Source organism: Ambystoma mexicanum, chromosome 9 (genome assembly GCF_040938575.1).
Source record: "Ambystoma mexicanum isolate Mex_15411 chromosome 9, UKY_AmexF1_1, whole genome shotgun sequence".
Lineage (NCBI taxonomy): Eukaryota > Metazoa > Chordata > Amphibia > Caudata > Ambystomatidae > Ambystoma > Ambystoma mexicanum.
In genome coordinates, this window is record NC_090931.1 from 1,217,243,206 (window position 1) to 1,217,263,112 (window position 19,907).

General features: G+C 43.8%; 2 long non-coding RNA genes across 2 annotated transcripts; one reads left to right on the forward strand and one right to left on the reverse strand.

Annotated features, from left to right (window-relative positions):
- Positions 1 to 10,349: 10,349 nt before the first annotated feature.
- Positions 10,350 to 11,266, reverse strand: LOC138489793 (uncharacterized). Its single transcript, XR_011274906.1, has 2 exons — positions 10,843 to 11,266; positions 10,350 to 10,460 (listed from the first exon to the last, which is right to left on the reverse strand). It is a non-coding gene; the product is annotated as an uncharacterized lncRNA (long non-coding RNA).
- A 2,357-nt stretch (positions 11,267 to 13,623) lies between these two features.
- Positions 13,624 to 14,374, forward strand: LOC138489794 (uncharacterized). The gene is made up of 2 exons (XR_011274907.1): positions 13,624 to 13,881; positions 14,264 to 14,374. It is a non-coding gene; the product is annotated as an uncharacterized lncRNA (long non-coding RNA).
- Positions 14,375 to 19,907: the final 5,533 nt, after the last annotated feature.

Sequence of the window (19,907 nt, forward strand, 5' to 3'; positions counted from 1 at the left end):
TAACAGGACTCAGGAAGACCAAAAACGTAAACGGGGCCACAGACGCCAGCCGGGAACACGTCGCGTGACACTATCGCGCTTACGTACACTTGATGGACTACTTCTAGTCAACTTTGATGCAAGTAAAGTAAACGCTGATATTCCTTGCATTCTAGAATACAATAGACTGCGTGCACTATACGCCCCATCTCAAAACCTATCCTGTTCCTCAAAAAGCAAAAGTTTGTAAAAGAAAACTACTTCAGACTCAAATTATGCAGGATCTCACAGCAATACCTCCAAAGAAATTAAAATAAGCTAATACTTCATAAATGATCACAACCAAAGAAGGATCTAGTGCACAAACAAAACCAACTACCTCTTCAAAGAAACAACGCAGACTCCGAACAAATGACTTGGACACAGAACTGTCTGGTCCATTCAGGTTTTCAAATACAACTGGTGTAAATGCTATGCAAATGTAGCAATCAACATTCTATTCCAATTGCCACCAATTGTTGAAAACATTTACTTAAACGGGACAGACCAATTGTGTTTGCAAATGTTAGTCCTTCACAGAAATGCAACCAACAATCCTGACAACACTTACAGTGTTTCTGGAATAAGGCAGGAATTGGACTACTGTGCTGGAATGGTCAAATTCACTATAAACACACAAGAAGATGATTACATATATGTGGAAACATACATGCACTCCCTGCAGCCATGTGGTACAGGAACATGTCCCTAATGAACACTTTGTGTATGTATCCATACCTAACTGTGAATCCATTCCATTTCAGCAACTTGTACAAAATGCAAACCATGGCAGATTATGTACTACCTGCAATTCCGATAATCGTTCCACCTTACAAATACATTCACATAGTGAATACGTAATAGTAATGCTTTTACTTTACAATGCCAATGGTACCAAAAACAACTGTAATCTGAATGGATTCACACATGGACAAGTATTACTTGGTATAACAGCCAGAATGCATCAGAGGCCATGGGACGCCATGCGAACACCAAATACCCAGAAACAACGGAGGGGCCTGCGGGAAGCAGTGAGGCGGACACTGGAAAAACAAAACTCGAACCTGAATGTACAAGCCGAAAGGAGGAGGAGGAAGACACTGAAGGAAGCAGTCAATTATGATCAGAGGCAGACCTGGGTGCCATCCGCAAATTGTGTTGCCTGAATACGGATAGCGGAAACCCTTATGCACGGCCGGTAGCGGGGTTGAGAAATGGCGAGGAACTACGGGTAAGGAACGCGGTAACCACGACACAGGCGATAAGACGGAACAAGGGTCTGCCGGAGTGTGCCGCGTGTTCCACAGTACGAAAGACCAACGGGGAGAGGTTGTTGGGCCAAAACGGCACAAACGAGGAATGGAACAAAGAGAAGCAAAAGAACTGTATAACCTAACACTCGTAAAACAGAGACAAGAGAACAAAAAGAAGGATATTAGAAATTCTTTATCCTTACTAAAGCCAGGGTCCTCTGACTATAAAAACCCCAATCTTCACCTCGGGGCACATGGCGGAGAGACATCATGGTGACTGGGAACACGGAAGGAAGGGGGGCGGGGCTTGGGAGGGTTTTTATATCCTCGGACAGAAGGAGAGTCCTGATTGGGTCAAGAGTGTCCAGCCCCTATATAAAGCAAAGAGAGACAAAGGACTGATGGGGAGTTCCCTTTCTCGTTTCAGAATCGGTTTGGAAGTCCACAAGTCCATAACAGTGGGCTTACGAAGACTAAACAGAGATTCAAGCCTTACACTCACGGAAACCCGATCAGAGTTATCTCGGATGGAAAGAGAACTGATACTTGAATGAATATTTTTATTATTTTTATTTTCTTAAATTAGTCAATAAACACTGATTTTTGTTAAACTTATCTTCCTGGTCTGAGTGGTCTGTCACAATTTGGTGGAAGCGGTGGGATCATAAACACCATGGAGGCTCTCATCAAGGCTCTCACGGACGGAGAGCAACAACTTCAGCAATCATTACAGGTGAAGACCTACCAGGCTCTGGCAGACAGAGAAGCTCTACAGCAAACGCTACAAATCCAAGCGGCTAATCAAGATGTCATTAAACAGATCGCCGAAACGATGACAGCCACCAGAGGAGCTTCCATAGCCCCTACCAACGTGTTACAGAAATTCCAGCCAGGAGAAGACCGAGGGTACTTCTTTACCAATTTTGAAAGAGTAGCCAGAAATTCCCAGTGGCCAGTGGAAAAGTCGGGCCACTTCATTGCTCCCCTCTTGACTGGATCCATGCAAGGAGCCTACCAGGCTGCTAACCCTGCAGGCAATGCCACGTATGCAGAGATTAAGAAAACAATTCTGGAAGGGATGGGGGTAGACGAGGAAGCCTACAGGGCTAGGCTAAGAGAGACCCGTCTACGCAACAGAGAGACCCCCAGGCAATTGCATTATAGAATACACGACTTAAGTGATAAATGGCTAAAACCAACGGCTAGCACTGTTCAAGAAATCATGGACAAAGTTAAGCTAGAACAGTTTGTGGATGCTCTACCCAGTGCTATGCAACGGTGGGTACGTCAACACCACCGGCCCACTTTATCAGAGGCCATTGACATTGCTACGGCTTTCCAGAAGGCCGGCCCCACCAGGTTGGCTCCATTGGATGTACATAGACCAGCACCTCGAGGAACTCCAGTCCCGGAAGTCAAGAACAGCCACCCGGAAAACCGTATGACAGCCTGGCCCTCCCCGAACAAGCAACCTCAGTGCTTTGACTGTGGTGAATGGGGACATATAGCCCGGTTCTGCCCGAGAAGACCTAAGCCAGAGCCGATGGAAATTGGATGTGCTCAGGCCAGAGAATTCCAGAGAAGAAGGGAGCCTTATCTAGTGGAAGTCCGAGTGGATGGCACTCCAAGATAAGGACTTCTTGATTCCAGAAGTGAACAAACAGTCATAAGGCCGGAAGTAAGTGGGGTAAAAGCGGTTGGAAGACAACCAATTCAAATAAGATGTGTACATGGGGACACTAAAGAGTATCCTTCTAAGGAAGTAGACCTAGAAGTTAATGGGGTAAATTCCAGAATAAGAGTCGCCATAATGCCTCACTTGCCAGCCCAGGTGTTATTGGGTACTGGCTTACCGACCTTTGGAGAGTGTGTAAACGAAGCAGAATGGTTAAAGTCAGCACCATATGACTTAGCGAGATTGAACCAGGCGTTCCCAACCATATAAAGAAAACCCGGAAAGAGGTTAGAGAAGTTAAACGACAATGGGAAGAAAGGAACAGATGCATTGGAATGATAGACTGGTTACCAGACGACAGCATAAAGTCATTTCGAAGTGAACTGTTAACGGATCCTACTCTGAAGAACGCGAGAGAACAAGCCGTACCTGTCCAGGATATTGGAACAGGATATCCCTGGTTCAAAACAAAGAAAGGCTTGATATATCACGTAACTAACGATTCAAGTAGAGGGGAATTGGAACAATTACTGGTGCCTAAAAGTTTTAGGTCAATTGTGTTAAGTTTAGCTCACAATGACGTGTTAGGCGGACATCTGGGAAGGGAAAAAACTCAAGAGAAATTGTTAAAAAGGTTATTTTGGCCAGGGGTGTACAGTGAAGTGACTAAATACTGCGAAGAGTGCCCGATTTGTCAGAAGACCAATCCTCACAAACCACACAAAGCCCCTCTACAGCCAATGCCTCTGATTAAAGAACCGTTTACAAGAATAGGAATGGACCTGATTGGTCCCTTGGAACCTAACAGTCATGGACACAAATTCATATTAGTCATAGTGGACTATGCAAGCAGATACCCGGAAGCGTTCCCAATGATGGGTATTAGTGCTCAACAAGTATGCCAACAGTTGGGTCCATTCTTTTCGCGAGTCGGACTGCCTAATGAAATAGTAACTGATCAAGGACGCAACTTTGTATCTGGAGTTATGGAAAAAGTGTGCAAACAACTAGGTATCAAGCAGCTACATACTTCCGTATATCACCCTCAAATGGATGGACTAGTTGAGAGGTACAACAAAACTATTAAGACCATGCTCAAAAGAGTAACAGCACCATCAGGAAAAGATTGCGACAGAGTGTTGCCTTGGGTCTTGATGATTCTTAGAGATACTCCCCAGTCATCTACGGGGTTCTCACCATTCAAATTGTTGTTCGGACATAAGCCAAAAACAATCCTGGACATAGCCAAGAAAGATTGGGAAGAACAAGAGGAAGAAAAACCTCTCACGGACTATGTAATAGAAATGAAGGAACACCTGACTAAACTCAGAGAGCTGGCTAAAGAAAACCTGGGAAGAGCTCAAGTGTCACAAGCTACCTATTACAACCAGAACGCCAGGATGAGGTCATTTCAAGTGGGGGATAAGGTCTTGGTATTGTTACGTAACTCATCCAATAAAATGCTGGCACAGTGGAGAGGACCATATAAAATTACAGCCGTCTTAGGCCCCGTGAATTACCTGGTTGAACAACCCGACAGGAGGGAAAAACACCAGAACTATCATATCAATCTCCTAAAAAGTTGGAAGGAACCTGGAAAAGAAACCCTAAGGGTAAACCAACTAGAGGTGATGAATACGGAAAAGGCTTTCCAGGCGGTGAATTGGGGGGCACAACTTGAGCACGAGAAAAAAAAGGAACTGGAAAGACATTTACAATCCTTGGAACAAGTGTTTTCTTTCTATCCTGGAAAGACGTCCCTTGTAGAACATGAGTTTCACACTGACCCCTCCGAAAAAGTAAGAATCCACCCTTACAGACTGCCTGAATCAAAAAGAGCAGCTGTACAAGCTGAGGTAGAAGAAATGTTACGTCTGGGAGTAATAGAACCATCCACCAGCCACTCGTCTTCTCCAATTGTGCTAGTTCCCAGACCCGATGGATCCATCAGGTTCTGTATGGATTACAGGAAACTAAACACCATATCAACCTTTCAAGCGTATCCCATGCCCAGGATCGATGAGTTAATAGAGCAACTGAGTACAGCCAGTTACATCAGTACGATTGACCTGACCAAAGGATATTGGCAGATTCCCCTACGTAAAGAAGACAAGTTGAAGATGGCATTCTCTACTCCATCCGGGCTCTATCAGTTCACCGTATTACCCTTTGGTTTACACGGTGCACCAGCGACTTTTCAGGCCTTAATGAATAAAGTCTTGGCCCCACACACAGCTTACAGTTCAGCATATCTGGACGATATTATTGTGTTTAGCAAAACATGGAAGGACAATCTTGAACATTTGGTGAAGGTAATAAGCTCCCTAGGAAGGGCAGGACTACACATCAATCCTAAAAAACCCATCCTTGGGGCCAGAGAAACAAAGTACTTAGGTTACCTGGTGGGAGGAGGGGTTATTAAACCCCAAGTGGACAAAGTCGAGGCTATTACAAAGTTGGCCATGCCTAGTAACCGGAAACAAATAAGAGCGTTCCTGGGATTCGTAGGCTATTATAGAAGGTCCAAACCTATGTTCTCAACCATTGCCGGTCCATTGACGGATGCCCTTAAATCCACCTATAAGGGAAACGTGTTACAAGACGACTCAGCCAAAGCTGCGTTTCAGTCTCTTAAAAATATCCTTTCCACTAGACCAGTCTTGAAATGTCCAGACTTCGGAAAACCGTTTTTTGTGCAGACTGATGCTTCCGGAACAGGATTGGGAGCTGTTTTGTCACAGGGAACAGAAGAGGACTTAATACCTGTATCCTTTATCAGCAGGAAACTTCTACCTCATGAGCAAACGTACTCTACATTAGAAAAAGAGTGTTTGGCCATCAAATGGGCCATTGAGACCTTACGATATTACCTGTTTGGAAGAACTTTTACAGTTTTCACAGACCATGCTCCCCTACAGTGGTTGGCCACGAACAAGGACTCCAACCAAAGAGTTCTTAGGTGGTTTCTCACGCTGCAGGCATTCTCCTTCAAAACGGTACATAAACCGGCGTCGTTTCAGGTGGTTCCTGACTATCAGTCCCGGAGCATGGATCAGCCTGAGCGGCTCGATTCCTGGGGTGGTGTGTGTAACAGCCAGAATGCATCTGTAACGCTCACCTGATTCCCGCAGAGGCGCCGGTCTTGACTGGGCGAATACCGTATCTTCAAAGGTGATGTGTAACACACGGTTGGCTCTTTGGGCTGGACCTCTGTGCACTGTATGTCTGACTCGAAGAGTAAGATGTCTGCAGATAGAAAATATGGGATTAATGAACTGGGGTTATTGGGTGTCTCTCTCTTCTTCCCCTTCTCTTCTCCTGTAGAACCCCAAAGGTTAACGCTCTCACCTTAGGTAAGTGAACGCCGAGCTCTCCATCTGCCTCGGGGCAGGGTGCCGTAACCAGTTTCTTCACTGGATAAGGTTGCAGGCCTCTTGACCTCAGAGGACTGCTGTCCGTCGTTTACTGCACGAACGGTAAATTCCGAGTATTTCAAATGTCTTTAAAAGTCTTTTGTAATGATGTCTCTTGTTTTGCAGGGTTCCGGCGATGGCGGATGACGGGCTGAAGTGAGTTGAGGATGGAACCCGTGCGAGGAATAGAAGCGCCTGGAAGCACGTAAGTAAGCGCTTGTTGCCTGCTTCACGATGCGCACTAACTGTCCTTTTATCTTGCAGGTACAAGTTCGGAGCTGCTGAAGGGTGCCGGAATACCCACTGGGTTCGGCGTGGGAAGGAGTACTGGCACGTGAGTAATAAAGTTACCCAATGTCTTTAAACGCACCTTCTTTTGTCTTTCAGATGCGGGATGCAGCGCCGAAGGCCTCCGGAGCGTGCGAAGAGTTGGTAAGCTTTTGTCTTTCAGATGTCGGAATGCAGTGCGAAGACCTCCGGAGCACGTGAAGAGTAGGTAAGCCTTTGTCTTTCAGATGCCGGAATGCAGCGCGAGGCGTTGGTGACAGCCGATGGACCAGGTAAGAGAAGCGCTGTCACTGAAGACCGTAATGCTATCCTGTTCTTTCTTGTCTTTATAGGTGTTGCTGAAGACTGGATTCAGGATGGTAAGCCTTTTTCCTTTAGGCCCAGGATCAGATGCAGAAGACACGATGAGCGTTCTGCTGCAGAGGATGCAGAATAACGCAAAGCAAGATTCATCCATCGGGTGTGGTTTAAATAGCCTCCTGTAGTGCTAAGGTGTCTCCTTCCACAGCCTCGCCTAGGTAAGAAAAAAGTTCCTGCTTTCCAGAAGAGTTCCAGTGTTCTGAACCTAGGGAGTGGCTCCTGCCCCACCCAACAGGAAAAGTAGTCCCAAACAGAAGAGGATTAGAGGCTCAACTGGCAGGTAAGTAAGCAGCATGGTCTGCTGCAGGTAAGTCTACCCAAGCATTATGAGCCCGGCGCTTCCAGCGCTGGGACTGGGCATATTTATGAGCCTGGTGCCACTGGCGCCAGGACAGGGTCCAAAAGGTCCCAATTGGGACTGGTTGGCACTCGGAACCTGGGTTATGGGTCTGCTTCCAAGGGAGTTGGGTAAGTCCTGTCCTTTTAGAAGCAGAGATCATGACAGCACCCCCCCTCAAGGCCCCTCCCAAACCGGGCTTCTCCGGGGGTTTGGGTTTGTCAGGAAATGTTCGATGGAATCTTTTGATTAGACGAGGAGCGTGGACATATTCTGCAGGTTCCCAGGATCTTTCTTGGGGGCTGTAGCCTTTCCAGTCAATTAGGTAAAATAGTTTAGATTTGGAGATCTTGGAGTCCAGGATGCTTTTGACTTCAAACTCGAGTTCTCCATCAACTAGGATAGGTTTTGGAGATTTAGTTAGTCGGGTTTGAGGTTGCACGGGTTTTAATAGAGAGACATGGAAGACCGGATGTATCTTCATGTGAGGGGGCAAGTCCAACTTGACCGCTACTGGGTTTACTATGGTAGTGATGGAATAGGGACCAAGGTATCTTGGGTTGAATGTGCGTGGTCCTTTTAGAGGTAGATATTTGGTGGATAACCAGACTTGATCTCCTACTTGATATTGGGGGGCTTCCTTCCGATGTTGATCTGCTCCTTTCTTGTATTGTTCCTTAGCCCTTTGAAGGTGAGAAACGGCTTCCTTAAAGGCTTGGGTGATTGTAGAATGCAGGTAGTCTACTGCTGGTGTTCCAAGATCTTGGAGTGGATCCAACTCCGAGGTTCGAGGGTGACTGCCGTATAGAAGAAAAAACTGGGTTTTCCCAGTTCCCGAGTGGACAGAGTTATTGTAGGCATATTCGGCTATCCAAAGGATATCTTTCCAAGTTTTTTCAGTTTGTTGCAGCATGCAGCGTAAATACTGTTCCAGAGTTTGATTGGTCCTCTCGGTTTGTCCGTCGGTTTGAGGGTGGTGACTGGTCGATAGTCTCACATCAATTTGAGCCGACCGACAGCAACTTCGCCAAAAATGAGAAATGAATTGACTACCTCGATCCGAAATTAGAACTGAAGGAAAACCGTGTAGTCGGACGATGTTTTCGAGAAATTCTCGGGCCAGAGTTGTTGCTGTTGGCAAGCCTTTGAGTGGAATGAAATGCGCCATCTTGGAGAATAAGTCCACGATTACTAGGATCGTATTGTATCCGGAGCATGGAGGTAGATCGGTGATGAAGTCCATAGAAAGCGTATGCCAAGGGCGAGGTGGGATGTCAATAGGGCGTAAAAGTCCGGCTGGTTTTTCCTTTTGACTCTTGTTTTGGGCGCATACTCCACAGGACATTATAAAGTCTCTGATATCTTTTTTCCAAGACGGCCACCAGAAGTAGAGCTTGATCTTTTCTGAGGTTTTGGCCATACCGGGATGTCCTTCCATTAAGGAATCGTGATAACAAGAGATTACCTTTTTCTGTAAATCTGTGCTGGGCAGGTATAATCGTTCTTGGAAATACAATAAGTTGTCCTTCACTGCAAAGTCCTTTCCCTGCAGATGCCAATTCTGTATGTCTGCTGGAGTTACAAGTTGCCTGGCTTTATCCTTAACTTCCTCTATGGATTGTGTGGCGATTACACCCAGAATTCTTTGTTCGGGAATGATAGGTACAGGTTTAGGGTTGATCAAGTGTTCTTCCACTCCCATCCGGGAAAGGGCATCAGCTTCACCGTTTTTTGTACCAGGTCGATAGGTAATTATGAAGTCAAACTCGGCAAAGGATAGTGCCCAACGGAGTTGTCTAGAGGATTGGGCTTTTGCGGTTTTCAAATATTGCAGGTTTCGGTGATCCGTAATCACAGTAACGGTGTGTCGGGCCCCCAGAAGATAATGCCGCCAAGCCTTAAAGGCAGACTTGATAGCCAGAAGTTCCTTATCAGTAATGGTGTAATTGATTTCAGGAGGCGAGAATTTGCGGGACCAAAATGCCACGGGATGCAACTGATTGGTTACTGGGTCCTTTTGTGATAGAACTGCCCCCATGGCAAGGCTCGAAGCATCAGTTTCAACGATGTAGGGGAGTTCGGGGCGAGGATGTTTTAAAATTGGTGCAGAGATAAATTTAGTCTTCAAATTCTGGAAAGCTTGCTCCGCCTCGGTAGACCATTCAAAACGTTTGTTTTTCTTTAACAAGGCGGTGATGGGCTGGACTATTCGAGAGAATTCGGGGATAAACCTGCGGTAAAAGTTAGCGAAGCCTAGCATGCTTTGAACACCTTTTACGGAGGATGGTGATGGCCATTTGAGAATTGCATCGACCTTCTTTGAATCCATACGCACTCCGCTAGGTGATAATATGAATCCCAAGAACTCAACTTCAGTCACGTTGAAAACACATTTTTCCAACTTGGCGAAAGGTTTGTGTTGACGCAATCTCTCGAGGACCATTTTCACGTGTTTCCGATGTTCAGATTCCGATGAAGAATAAACGAGGATGTCGTCAATGTAAACAACAACACACACATCTGTGAGCTCTCTGAGGACATTGTTCATAAAATATTGAAAGGCGGCCGGGGCATTGCAAAGTCCGAAGGGCATGACCTGATATTCAAATAGCCCATACTTGGTGCGAAAGGCCGTCTTCCATTCAGCGCCCTCTTTTACTCGTACCAAGTGGTAGGCTCCTCTAAGATCCAACTTTGTATATGTGCATGCTTTTCTAACTTGGTCCATGAGTTCAGGGATCAAAGGTAACGGATATCTAAGCTTAACGGTGATCTGGTTCAGGGCAAGATAATCTATACAAGTTCTAAGGTCTTGAAAAACTGTGGCTTTGAAATACCTTGCTCCACCAGGGCGACTCCTTACAATCCCGATAGTTATACGTGCAAGATTAAAAGTTTCAAAATCCGGTCAATGAAGTCGCAGGTCAACTGTATAAGGACGGTAAAAAGCCTAACCGTCCCATACGTTGAAGAAATTAATTAATGAAAATACAGGACTCTGCGCCAACAACTCAAGTTGAGTTAAATCTTAGATTATGCTTTATTGATCATCCATGACCATTGAGCCCATAATTGATAACATGTTTCGGCTCCACTGAGCCTTTTTCAAATCCGGGCTACCCATAATTGTAATATAGGACATACAATATATCATAGTCAAAAAACAATTTGTATGAACGACATCATAAAGTATAACATAATACCAGTTTTCAAATATCGTGACCACAAAATATGCATAATAACATGAAAGAAATTAGACAGAAAAACAAGGATGGGCAAAAGGGAAGGGTTCATGGGTGTAGAAAAATAGGCAAACATATCATAATACATTGTTATGTTTGAGTAAACAGAAAAAGAGCACAAAAAACAGAAACAAAAACACAAACAAAAAGAAAAAAGAACCCATTAGTAATCATTATTCTTCAATTCATTGAATAATATAACCAAATTCTGCAATGGTCCCTTGAGACAAACTGACAACTTGGTGGATGTCCTTACCCGAAATTTGATGTAACCAGTTCTTATGACTATTTGTCCATGTAGTAGTAACGGGGTACAATCCCCAATATCAATCTAAACAAAAAATGTAAGTAGCGAAGGTAAATAAAACTGATTGTCCAATTTAGAATATACATTAATTGTGTATATCAAGGTTGCCTGTGGCAACTAGGCATTTTCATGAGAATAAATCCCGCCCTTCACCAAACGGGCAAAACAACTCTTCTTAATGGTCACAGGCCATTTCTGCCTTATTCAAAACAATTCATTATAAGTTCCGTAGTGAAGACAATTGTAATTAACCATCATTACGTGAAATGATGACGCATTTCCAATTATAGAACACGTATATCAAGTACGGAAAGCACAACATATAGCTTATTTTGTTGCTACTCGTCAAGTACCATTAAAGCTAAATCTCATTGAAAAGTAAACCATGAGATGAGCGGTCCTCTCTTACCAGTTCCTGGAACACAAACAGTCACACGCGTCGGCAGGTAAGCCGAACGCTTACCAGGTATGCCTTCTTATACTAGGCGTCATCACTGTGCGCGGTTACCATGGCGACGCAAGGACAAGCGTCGTCATTGAAAACCGCATTCTATCCCCCAGCATTCTACAAATTACATATGCTATATAATTCAAAATATTTGAATAAAGCCTGAGAAACTAACAAAGCATGTATACGCTTCTCCTGACCCAATTTATATTTGTTGAATACTTAAATGGTTACTATCACAGTAATGTATAATCACGGGCACTAATGCACCTAACTACAAAAGGTTGGTGAGCATTACACGCAACATTCAAATAACATACTGAGCTACCAATTATGATGGGGTATCCCTTTAACAACACCCTGAAATACATGTAACCTCCTAATAAACAATGAGCCGTGTTCTAAATCAAGTATAACAATGAAAATTATTCGAGCTTGAGAAGCCAGATTGCAATGTACTACATCTCACAAGAATGAAACCATTTCATTATCTGTATTAAGTCCTGTATTTGTCGAATTGAAGTAACAAATTGCTCTTGCTTCCGCTTGTCGTAACGCCTTCACTCTGTCACCACCTCTTTTGTTCAAGGATACTTGTTTAAGACCAATGAATCTAATTTCCGATTTGAGATGTAGCTGATGTGTTTTTTGCCAATGTTCAGCTAACGGAAGTGATGGGTCTTGACTGCCAATTTTGGCTAAATGTTCACGGATACGGATTCTCAACTGTCTCTTGGTGCTACCAATATATAGTTTGTGGCAGACACAGATGATGCCATATACTACAAAAGTTGTTTTGCAATTAATTCCTTGTTTAATGATCCAACATTTTCCATTTTTATCTTCGAATTCCGTTGTTCTTTGGTATGCATATTTACATTGTGGACAGACTCCACATTTCCTGAAACCAGAATCTTTCTTGTGTAACCATGTACCTTGAGTAGTGCTCTCAATGTCCGGTAATAACGATGGACTAAGGATAGATTTAAGTGTATTTGCTCTTCTGAAGGTAATGCGTGGATGATCACTCACAAACTCACCAATATGACTGTCCAATTTAAGTAGGTACCAATGTTTGTTCAAAATTTTTCGTAATCTCTGGTGGTCTGAACAATATTGAGTGATAAAGCTAATCGGCATGTTAGCTTCCAAATTATTCCCTTGTCTCTGTCTCAAAGTATCCTGCTGCTGCATCAATTTGGTTCTCTTATATGCTTTACTTATGTCTTTTTGGGCATATCCCCTCCTTCTAAAACGTCGTTGTAATAGATTACATTCCTCTTCAAATTTTAAGTTACTATTACAATTTCGTCTCGCTCTGATATATTCACCCAATGGTATATTGGTGATAGTTGGTCGAAAATGACAACTTTTAGCATGTAATATTGAGTTAACTTCAGTTGGTTTTCTGAATGTAGTTGTTTGTAGTACTTGATCTTCCAAATATATTGTCAAGTCCAGAAAATGTATCCGCTGTTTGTTGCATTCTCCAGTAAATTGAATATCAAAACAATTAAGATTTAACTTGTCCACAAATGCGTGAAATTCCTCTATGCTACTATCGACGATGCAAAAAACATTGTCGATGTACCTTGTCCAAAATTGGATTTTCTCAATGAAAAATGATTCAGTGTATATTGCTTTGTCTTCCAACATCCCCATGAAGATATTCGCCAATGCTGGGGCATATTTAGTACCCATAGCTACCCCCTTGGTCTGTTGGTATACCTTGTTGTCAAAGGTAAAGACATTGAGATCAAACGTGAGATGTAACATTTCTTTAATCATGTTCAAATGGTTGTAATACGAGGCTGACTCATGCCTGAAAGTATAGTCAACTGCAATCATGGCCCATTTATGCTGAATAGACGTGTACAGTGCCTTCACATCTAGAGTCGCTAGAAGGAAGGTACTCTGCCAAGTAAAGTTTTTTAGTTTCCGTATAAGGCTGGTGGAATCTTGCAAATATGAATGAAGTGACATAGCCCTTGGTTTGAGTAATAGATCCAGATATTCCGAGATATTCTCTGTGACCCACCCAATCCCACTCATGATCGGGCGGCCCTCTGGTATCCTTTCATAGGGTTTATGTATTTTCGGTAAGAAGTACATTGTTGGAGTTACCGGTTCTTTTATCCATAAATAAGTGCGTTCATCATCCGTTATCAATCCTTTTCTATGCCAATTGAGTATGTGCGCTTCAACTTGCTCCAATGCTGATTTTCGAAAATCATCCGTTCTTAATTCATAGCACCCATATAATGAATTGTTTTGAATTGTTTTGAATAAGGCAGAAATGGCCTGTGACCATTAAGAAGAGTTGTTTTGCCCGTTTGGTGAAGGGCGGGATTTATTCTCATGAAAATGCCTAGTTGCCACAGGCAACCTTGATATACACAATTAATGTATATTCTAAATTGGACAATCAGTTTTATTTACCTTCGCTACTTACATTTTTTGTTTAGATTGATATTGGGGATTGTACCCCGTTACTACTACATGGACAAATAGTCATAAGAACTGGTTACATCAAATTTCGGGTAAGGACATCCACCAAGTTGTCAGTTTGTCTCAAGGGACCATTGCAGAATTTGGTTATATTATTCAATGAATTGAAGAATAATGATTACTAATGGGTTCTTTTTTCTTTTTGTTTGTGTTTTTGTTTCTGTTTTTTGTGCTCTTTTTCTGTTTACTCAAACATAACAATGTATTATGATATGTTTGCCTATTTTTCTACACCCATGAACCCTTCCCTTTTGCCCATCCTTGTTTTTCTGTCTAATTTCTTTCATGTTATTATGCATATTTTGTGGTCACGATATTTGAAAACTGGTATTATGTTATACTTTATGATGTCGTTCATACAAATTGTTTTTTGACTATGATATATTGTATGTCCTATATTACAATTATGGGTAGCCCGGATTTGAAAAAGGCTCAGTGGAGCCGAAACATGTTATCAATTATGGGCTCAATGGTCATGGATGATCAATAAAGCATAATCTAAGATTTAACTCAACTTGAGTTGTTGGCGCAGAGTCCTGTATTTTCATTAATTAAGTTCTAAGGTCCCCTTCTTTTTTTGGAACGAAGAACAAAGCTGAAGAAGCAGGGGACTTGGAAGGACGAATAAACCCATTCGCTAGGTATTGATCCAGGTATTGTCGGAGGTGAAGGTTCTCAGGCTCGGAGAGGGCATAAATTCTACTACAAGGCGGAGTAGATCCAGGTATCAGGTCTATCTGGCAGTCATAAGACCTATGAGGAGGTAGAGAGTTAGCCTGATCCTTCCGGAAAACATCTTGGAATTCTAGGTATTCGGGAGGTAACTGGGGAGTCTCCAAAGAAATTGCTGCCAGTTCAACACCAGGTGGAGGGTGACAAGTAGAGACACATTCTGGAAACTGAACCGTTCTTGCTCGCCAATCGATCTGCGGATTGTGTTTCTCTAACCAAGGTATTCCTAGAATAATCTGGAACTGAGGGGCCTTGATCACATCGAACACGATCTTCTCATGGTGTCCATCTTGACTTACTAGCGTCACTTCTTGAGTGGTATGCGTTACTGGTCCGGAGGCTATCTCCGTACCATCCACCGTAGTAATGACGTCCTTTACAGCCTTGGGACAAAGAGTTAGATTCATCCTCAAAACCATTTCATGATCCACATAATTGCCGATGGCACTGCTGTCGACGTAAGCTTCAATCGCATGTAATCGATCCGGATGATCAGGGTTAATGAGGACCATAGGTATCACGAAATGTGAGGTCACAGAACTGGTTTTAACGCTCGGCAAGAGGACCTCTATTCTTGTCGGGCGAGGTCGTTTCCCTGCTCAGAGTTTGTGACCTTGGTAACTGCAGCTCCTACTGCCTTCTTGGCTGGTTTCACCGGACAGTTTCGAAGAAAGTGCCCTGAGTTTCCGCAATAGAGGCATAATTGCAACTGTTTTCTCCTTTCCCGCTCCTTTTGTGTTAGTGGTCCTTTCAGGCCCCCTATTTGCATGGGTTCCCCGGAGTCTACTCCTTTGGAAGGAGTTGGTGGTTTGGAAAATACTCGAGCATCAAACTTGGAACGATCGGCCTTCCTGTTCTGCAGTCTGTGATCTATTTGAACGACTAAGTCTATATAGTCCAAACAGTCTTGCGGGGGATTCACTACTTGGGCTAACACATCTTTGAGCTCTCCACGTAGACCTCTATAAAACAGCGTAATCCTTTTGTCCTCAGGCCATTGAGTTTCCACTATCAGTCTGTTGAAAGACGCAATATAAGCCAAAAGGTCTTGATTACCCTCTCCCAACGAAAGAAGCTCATTGTCCAAGGCCTGCCCCTGTGAATGTCTTGCGAACAGTTTTTCCATACTGAGCTGAAAAGCTTGAAAATCATGGAGAACCGGATCATCTTGATTAACTAGAGGGATCGACCAGTCTGCCGCATTGCCACTAAGGTACGAAAGCACGAAAGCTACTTTAGCTTGATCAGTTGGAAAGGCTGCTGGCCGGCATAAGAAATGCAACCGGCACTGATTAATAAATACTGCAAACCTCTTTGGGTCACCAGAAAATCGCTCGGGCGGAGCCAGAGGTACATTCCCAGGTAGGTTGATTTGCACTGGATTCATAGAGGATGTTGAAGGAAGATTTGCCCCTGATGCGGGTAATGGGGTCTGTCCGGCTTGTGACTGTAGCAATTGTCTAGCGAGATCGTCTGTTCGCTCCTTGGAAATAATCAGTTCCCTTCTTAGAGCGTTTGTTTCCTGACGGGCTGCATGCACTTCTGCTCTTAGTTCCCCAAGTAACTGGGCTAGCTGGTCGGTATTCGAGGTTTCCATAGCACCTGGGTGGGAGTTTTGCGGTAGGCTTTGCGTTCTGTAACGCTCACCTGATTCCCGCAGAGGCGCCGGTCTTGACTGGGCGAATACCGTATCTTCAAAGGTGATGTGTAACACACGGTTGGCTCTTTGGGCTGGACCTCTGTGCACTGTATGTCTGACTCGAAGAGTAAGATGTCTGCAGATAGAAAATATGGGATTAATGAACTGGGGTTATTGGGTGTCTCTCTCTTCTTCCCCTTCTCTTCTCCTGTAGAACCCCAAAGGTTAACGCTCTCACCTTAGGTAAGTGAACGCCGAGCTCTCCATCTGCCTCGGGGCAGGGTGCCGTAACCAGTTTCTTCACTGGATAAGGTTGCAGGCCTCTTGACCTCAGAGGACTGCTGTCCGTCGTTTACTGCACGAACGGTAAGTTCCGAGTATTTCAAATGTCTTTAAAAGTCTTTTGTAATGATGTCTCTTGTTTTGCAGGGTTCCGGCGATGGCGGATGACGGGCTGAAGTGAGTTGAGGATGGAACCCGTGTGAGGAATAGAAGCGCCTGGAAGCACGTAAGTAAGCGCTTGTTGCCTGCTTCACGATGCGCACTAACTGTCCTTTTATCTTGCAGGTACAAGTTCGGAGCTGCTGAAGGGTGCCGGAATACCCACTGGGTTCGGCGTGGGAAGGAGTACTGGCACGTGAGTAATAAAGTTACCCAATGTCTTTAAACGCACCTTCTTTTGTCTTTCAGATGCGGGATGCAGCGCCGAAGGCCTCCGGAACGTGCGAAGAGTTGGTAAGCTTTTGTCTTTCAGATGTCGGAATGCAGTGCGAAGACCTCCGGAGCACGTGAAGAGTAGGTAAGCCTTTGTCTTTCAGATGCCGGAATGCAGCGCGAGGCGTTGGTGACAGCCGATGGACCAGGTAAGAGAAGTGCTGTCACTGAAGACCGTAATGCTAACCTGTTCTTTCTTGTCTTTATAGGTGTTGCTGAAGACTGGATTCAGGATGGTAAGCCTTTTTCCTTTAGGCCCAGGATCAGATGCAGAAGACACGATGAGCGTTCTGCTGCAGAGGATGCAGAATAACGCAAAGCAAGATTCATCCATCGTGTGTGGTTTAATAGCCTCCTGTAGTGCTTAGGTGTCTCCTTCCACAGCCTCGCCTAGGTAAGAAAAGAGTTCCTGCTTTCCAGAAGAGTTCCAGTGTTCTGAACCTAGGGAGTGGCTCCTGCCCCACCCAACAGGAAAAGTAGTCCCAAACAGAAGAGGATTAGAGGCTCAACTGGCAGGTAAGTAAGCAGCATGGTCTGCTGCAGGTAAGTCCACCCAAGCATTATGAGGCCGGCGCTTCCAGCGCTGGGACTGGGCATATTTATGAGCCTGGTGCCACTGGCGCCAGGACAGGGTCCAAAAGGTCCCAATTGGGACTGGTTGGCACTCGGAACCTGGGTTATGGGTCTGCTTCCAAGGGAGTTGGGTAAGTCCTGTCCTTTTGGAAGCAGAGATCATGACAGCATCAGAGGCCATGGGATGCCATGCAAACACCAAATACCCGGAAACAACGTAGGGGCCTGCGGGAAGCAGTGAGGCGGACACTGGAAAAACAAAACTCGAACCTGAATGTACAAGTCGAAAGGAGGAGGAGGAAGACACTGAAGGAAGCAGTCAATTGTGGTCAGAGGCAGACCTGAGTGCCATCTGCGAATTGTGTTGCCTGAATACAGATAGCGGAAATCCTTACGCACGGCCGGTAGCGGGGTTGAGAAATGGCGAGGAACTACGGGTAAGGAACGCGGTAACCACGATACAGGCGATAAGACGGAACAAGGGTCTGCCGGAGTGTACCGCGTGTTCCGCAGTACGAAAGACCAACAGGGAGAGGTTGTTGGGCCAAAACGGCACAAACAGGGAATGGAACAAAGAGAAGCAAAAGAACCGTATAACCTAACACTCGTAAAACAGAGACAAGAGAACAAAAAGAAGGATATTAGAAAGTCTTTATCCTTACCAAAGCCAGGGTCCTCTGACTATATACACCCCAATCTTCACCTCGGGGCACATGGCGGAGAGACATCATGGCGACTGGGAACACGGAAGGAAGGGGGCGGGGCTTGGGAGGGTTTTTATATCCTCGGACAGAAGGAGAGTCCTGATTGGGTCAAGAGTGTCCAGCCCCTATATAAAGCAAAGAGAAACAAAGGACTGATGGGGAGTTCTCTTTCTCATTTCAGAATCGGTTTGGAAGCGAGGAGTCCACAAGTCCATACCAGTGGGCTTACGAAGACTAAACGGAGATTTCAGCCTTACACTTACGGAAACCCGATCAGAGTCATCTCGGCTGGAAAGAGAACTGACAATTGAATGAATATTTTTATTTTTTTTATTTTCTTAAATTAGTCAATAAAGACTGTTTTTTGTTTAACTTATCTACCTGGTCTGAGTGGTCTGTCACACTTGGTAACAAAACCTTCACAACAGTAGGTATAATCTACTGCACAGGAGCCACAACCAATGCAGGTCACTACACTGCATACATAAAAAAGAATTGTGGATGGTTCGAATGTAATGCTACTACCATTACTCTAAAGCAGAGATTACCAGCAAATCTTGTAAACGGTTACTTAATATTCTTAAAACCAAAATGTATTCACTAATCTGAGTATGAACATCATCAAAATCTCCTCAATAACCTTTAAATCCATAAACTAATAAAATAAGACAGTCTCTAACAGTAAAAAACTATAAAGAGTTACAATATGCCAACTAGTATCTAACTACAACCAGAAAACGTCAATATACTTTTTCCTAAGGAAACCCTGCAAAACTTATTACGTATAAAATACCCTCAACAACTTCAAAACTATCAACAGTTAGAATACTCCAACAGGTATCTAACTGCCCCAAGATTCTGCAACAACCAAACAGATAAATGAATACTGCTAAAATGCAACAAGAAATAAACAGTTAGAATATGCCAACAGGTATCTAACTGCCCCAAAATTCTGCAACAACTAAACAGATAAATTAATAGTACTAACATGCAACAAGAAATAAACAATTAGAATACGCCATTGGTATCTAATTGTAACAATACTGCCACCACTCCCAAACCAAAAGCCATACACCTATTCAATTCCTCCTATTGAAATCAACCACAGAAAGATATTGTACCATAACGTAGAAAGTTTTCTTTAAATCCGGCATGGATTTTTTTCCCACAGACCCAATGATTTCATGAACAAACACAGGAACTGAGCAAATTGCGCAGTACACTGGTTTGAACCATAGTACTTGTAAAGTACTAACTATGAGGGTCGACAAAGTACAGAAATGTCTACTATGCAATGCAATAACTCATTACAAACTACCTACACTAACATGTGATCTTTTCTTTTATCACAGAGATTGAAAAAACAATGTCTGCTCCAATTACCCATGTCATGAAAAAACTGCATACAACCTCAACAAATCAAACAGTAAGTATATAATGATTGGACTCACAAACACTGCAGTATAACACACCCATTCATTAAACACCCGACTATAGACCACAATCCAAAATGTTTGCTTACATGGGTATCTTATGGGTTGTGGCCAAACCCTACAGTCTTGACTAAATGGCCAGACCAAAACTCTACATACAGCCTCAACAAAACAAACAGTAAGTATATAATGATTGGACTGACAAACACTGCAAAATAACACACCCATACAAATGAACACCTGACCAATAAATACAACCCAAA